This window comes from Lepisosteus oculatus, chromosome 16, assembly GCF_040954835.1.
Source record: "Lepisosteus oculatus isolate fLepOcu1 chromosome 16, fLepOcu1.hap2, whole genome shotgun sequence".
In the NCBI taxonomy this organism is placed as follows: domain Eukaryota; kingdom Metazoa; phylum Chordata; class Actinopteri; order Semionotiformes; family Lepisosteidae; genus Lepisosteus; species Lepisosteus oculatus.
The window spans coordinates 21,437,087-21,442,152 of NC_090711.1; the positions used below are offsets into that span (position 1 = coordinate 21,437,087).

A 5,066-nucleotide genomic window follows, 5' to 3' on the forward strand; every position below is an offset into this window, starting at 1 on the left:
GTGAATGTCCACCAGAATCAATCCTGTCAGAGGTTTAGTGCACAAAGGAGTGAGTTTCCAGCTGATTTGGAAGTGGTTGTGTACTGTGCCTTGTGAGGGAGAGAGCTGCATGAAGACTGTCTGAGGACTTTCTTATACTGGATGTGTACTCTTACCAATGAGCACAAACTGTTATTGGTGTAAAACTGGCTGTGAAGCTTGGTTAAGTGGTTCTGTTGATCTTTCAGAAAGCCTTTTTAAAGGTGCTTCTAGTCATTGGGGAACGTGAGTCTTAGTTTGACCATGAGTTCATCGGTATGTGTTCAAAGTGTTATCTCCATGATAGTCGAGTGCATAATGCAGCTCAAAGACTTCAGTCCACTTGGTGCCCTATCAATCAGTTTCGAGTACTGCGTGCTTTTGTTTCAGTTTAAAGTGTTTAAGCTCTAAAGCCTTCTCACCTCAGTTAAGGCTGTAGCTGTTTGGTACTGAAGATGGAGAGTGTTTGGATTTCATACTGCTGTGGATCCTTGGTGTTTTGGATTTTTTTTGCAAAACCAGAAGCGGCTTGGCTCAAATGAAGTTTAAGGCAAAGGTTCTGCTGCACTAGGTATACACTTAGGGTCTCTTTAAAAAGACTGAATTTCAAGTACCATTTTATTTGGATATTTGGATATGCAACTTTTGTATGCATAATCAATTTTGTTTTTTGGTAGTGGTGGTTGAATTTTAAGGATGGGTTGTGCTTGAATGTGCAATGTCTACTGTAAATAGGTTTGGTAACATGTATCTTGGTCAGTTGGTTAAGCTAAAGGTTTTTAGTTTGGTTCTCAAATTTTCTACCTTTTTGTCTTTTGACAGATTTTGAATAGTTTTCATTTCTGGTTTCAGCCAGTATCCAGGCTAATCTCAAGTGAGGCAACAGCATCTAAGTCCAGCGTGAGAACTGGCCTGGGGTATTGCAACAAGATCCATGATGGTCCACCTCAGAAGAGAGGAGGCTAGCTTGGTCCTGAGTAAGGTGAGGTGATCCACCTGCTTCAAGTTCTCATCTACAGAAAGTCCCGAGCCTCTGAATAAGGTGGAAAGAGTGGTGGGTAAACCAATCATCCTACTGGCTGATGTTCTTGGGCCGTAACCCTCATCTTCAGTGTGGATATGTTATTTGCTCTCACTCTAATCGGTGCACTCTTGAGGTATAGGTGGGTTTGAAGGTAAGTAGAGGAGGTGGAAGTTTAGCTGTTTTTCCTGAGATGGGTCAGCAGTGATGCAGATCTGTGCATTTGATTATAGTTCAATCAGTGCTCCACAGTTCCTGGCCAGCTGAATGCACAGTGCAGTGACAGGCTTGGAGAACCCTGCTCAGAGGAAGCTCACTGGATACCAGCTGTGTGACCGGTTGATGCCCATTGGTAAGTAATGAAGTCTGTGGTTTGAACAGTAGAAAGTGAAGAGGTGCTGCAAGCAGTCCTTGAAATTCCTGGATGCACATGGATCTTGGAGCAGGTGCAAGGGTGGTGTAAAAGAGGACATGTCCCTGGAGCAGAGGGGAGTTTCACTTTCCCGTCTAACTTTATCCATAGCAAACTTGATGCTATATAACCATTTAGTGTTTAGTTTTTGGACCAATTCTGGTGGATAATGTCAGACTTTAACATGCTGAATACTTACACTACGTTTCTAGAGGTGAAGCTTTTTTTCTGGGTAATTTTTCCTCCCTGCTTGGTTGGGGCATTTCTATACTAATGTGCACTTGACTGGCTGTCCATTCTGGCTCTGTAAGACAATTACTGCTTTGCATCTGATTTATTTCATGGGTGCACACATGTAAATAAATCAGTTTAGATGCACAGTAGTACAATGTTGTGGCACACCAACAGCCTCCTCTACTGTAGACTCCTTGCTGGTTACGACCAGGTACTCGTGATGGATGTTGCCACAGGAACTGCTCTCCTCACAGGGGAGGAACCACACTGGATCCCTCCCCTGTGGCAAGAGCCCTTGACTGGGGGTTTTCTCTTGGCTCTCTGCAGGGTGTTTTCCTGTTTTATCCTGGACAGATGCTGCACCATAAACACTTTACAAGTTTAGTACAGAACTGGGAGTAAATGTTCTTGTGGTTTTCCAAGTGCAGAGGATCATGCCAAAACTGTCTACTAGGTTTTATGCTGCCGGAAGGGTTGACCAGACCTTTGCTCCCAGACGGATGACCTTTCATCACCAGGAGTGGAGTACAGATGGGGCTGGTCTCTGGGATCTTTAGCAAGATCTGCTGGAGGAATGGGGTGCTTGTTCAAAGGCTGAAAGTCAATGGTAACATCAGAGGATCTAGTCAGGTGAGTGGGTGTAGCGAGTCTTTCTACCCAGTAAGAGAGATGGTTCATCTTGAGAATACTGGTTACAAGGGGTACTTCATTTTTCATTGGGTACATTTGGGTACTCTGGCTATGTTGGTTCATTTGGCTACATAGAGTATATTGGGCAGGCAACCTTTGGCATGTGCATAGGAGTTGCAGCAATGGTGTAGTACATGGTAGATTCAACTCTTTCTTTTGCCTACTTAGATTTGCACTTACAATGGACTTGAAAGACCCTAATATCTGGGTTGGAGGAATGTGGGACAATATGAAAGCCTTGTCTTTAGTTCATTTCATGGAGAACTGAGTATTTGATAGTCTGTAATTTTAACTGATCTTGGAAGAGAAGCAAGAATAATTTGGGTTTTGTATCTTTGGGTCAGTGAGATGAGTATTTGAGGTTGGGGTCAGTTGTGATCAGTCACAGTTAAAGGAAGGATTAAGCTGATGAATAAATTTTTACACTACATTCATATTCCAGTGACCTGGCGACACCTGTCAGATGTAGCAATTCAAAAGGGTCACGAGCTTCCCTGGAAGTTGGCTGTCGGTAGTATAAAGGGAGATGAAGGCTGCCTTCTTACTGAACTTGATTTGTTTTCATTGGTTTCATTGTTTGCAGATGTATCGGTCCCTCACCTCATGTGAGTGTGATGCCAACCTACAAGATTGTCCAGCTCTGGGACAAGGAGCCTGCATTTGTTCAGCTGAAGTTAAGGTGATACTTCTGCAAGAACCTGTGACTCTACATGCGCATTCCAGCAGAATGGAAAAGTGTAAATACTGGTGATGAATAAACTTTTTATCCCACTGCCTGATTAGTTTACTCCTAACTCATCTTGCATTTTTAGTATAGGTTTTCAAATAGTTGTTTAAGATGTTATCCTTGTTTGATCTTTTTGGCATCAATGTCAAAAATGATTGAATGGGCAGGGTTCTGATTTTTCTTTATTTTCCACAAGGTGCTGTTTTCCCAGATCTGTCTCCGTGGGGAGCAAGGAGTGCTACTGGTTGGGAAGTGGACTTGGGCTTCCCTCAGTGAACAAGGTGAGTTGAAGGTAAGTAGAGGAGAGATGCAGGTCAGTGTGAGGAGAGCTTTTAATGTTGTGTGGAGGAGGGAAATGGACATTTTGTGTTTTGTCCTTACAGTTGGTGCACTGAGAGGCAGCTGTCAGAGTTGGGATGGTTTTCAGCCCCTGGTCAAGAGAAGAGTGTCAGTATCTTGGTCAATTGTTTACAGAACAGCCTCTCTCAATAAGGCTAGACCATGGTGGTGCTGAGTGGTATGAATGACTTGTTTTGTTTTTAGAGTGGAATGCCATGATGGGTGCTCCCCAGTCCCTTCCCACCTGAATGCAGACATGGAACAGTATTGGCTGTCTGAAAGGCATCAGGAGTGTGATCCAATTCCTTTCTGTGAGTATTGAAGTCCTGCAGATGGAACACCAGAAAGCAAGGAGGGGTTTGAAGCTGCCCTTGCTGAATCTGCTGGGTAGCTGTGGATGTAGGAACACATGCAAAGGTAGTCATGCAGGGCATTGGTGAGTTGTGTCCTTTTTAGTTTCTGTTCTTTGATTTGGGAAAGTGTAGAGATGTTCAAGTTGGTCATTATACTCATAAAGAGGTATATGGTGTAAAATGCTATATAACTATCCTCGGATGGTAAGTAGTACAAAAAAGAAGCAATGTGCAAAATCATGCATCAACTATGGATCTAAAGTTATGGGGAGTGAGGTTGAGGTAGATTTCAATGTGTGTTTGAGCTTTAAGAGAAGGTACAGTGAGGGTTCAGATCATGGGTGAGAGGCTGGCAGTTTAATAGTGTGGGGGTAAAAACTGAATTTGGTAATCTGGGCCTGAGTGCTCCAGTACCGATTTCTGGATGGTAGAAGGTCAAACGCTCTTCTTGCTTGGGTGTGTGGAGTCTTTGCTTGGAGCTTTCCTCAAGCACAGTCAGTCATAGATGGACTGGGCAGTTTTCACCACCTGCTGTAGGGCTTTGTGGTCGGCAACACTGCAGATGCAACCTGTTAGTGTACTGTCTGTTGTGCATCTGTATAAGTTGGTGAGGTTCTGGGGACATCTTGGCCTTCTTCAACTGTCTTTGGAAATACAGGCTCTGTTGTGCTTTCTTAATCAGATAAGTGGACAATGGACTTGGCACACACCCCTGGGGAATCCCAGTGTTCCGAGTTTGTGTGCTGGAGGTGTGGTTTCCAAGCCTGACAGCCTGTGGTCTGCCTGTCAAAGTCCCAAATCCCATTGCAGAGGATGGTATTGAGACCCAGTGTACCGAGTTTCTTTTTTCTGGAATGATGTTTTTTCTTTTTTTTTTTTTTAATCCAGATGGGATAGGGCAGTGTGCATGGCAATGAAGACTGTCATCTGTGGATCTGTTGGTACGGGTCTAGTGTCGGAATTGTTTCCTTAATGTGCCCCATGACCAGCCCTTGAAGCACTTTACCATGATGGTTGTCGGCGCCACCGTGTGGTAGTCATTAAGGCATGTTACTGTGGTTTTCTTTGGTATTGGGATGATGGTGGTTGTCTTGAAGCAGGTTGGGACTACAGCTTGGCCCCAAGACATGCTGAAAATGTCTGAATACACTTGGCAGTTGATTGGTTTAGGTTCCGAGCATGGAACTGGGAATTATATTGGGCCTTGTGCACGTTCACTTTTAGCAGAGATCTCCTCCACATTTGCAGACCGTGAGAGCACCTGGTCAGTCG

The 5,066-nt window shown here is 44.1% G+C and overlaps 1 long non-coding RNA gene across 3 annotated transcripts; it reads left to right on the forward strand.

Annotated features, from left to right (window-relative positions):
• Positions 1 to 1,582: 1,582 nt before the first annotated feature.
• On the forward strand, positions 1,583 to 4,650 carry LOC107076367 (uncharacterized). Of its 3 annotated transcripts, XR_011181772.1 has the most exons (4): positions 1,583 to 2,315; positions 2,959 to 3,054; positions 3,299 to 3,383; positions 3,648 to 4,650. It is a non-coding gene; the product is annotated as an uncharacterized lncRNA (long non-coding RNA). The 3 variants fall into 3 exon arrangements; XR_011181771.1 differs by lacking the exon at positions 1,583 to 2,315 and having other exon boundaries at positions 2,819 to 3,054; XR_011181773.1 differs by lacking the exons at positions 1,583 to 2,315; positions 3,648 to 4,650 and adding an exon at positions 3,486 to 3,538 and having other exon boundaries at positions 2,819 to 3,054.
• Positions 4,651 to 5,066: the final 416 nt, after the last annotated feature.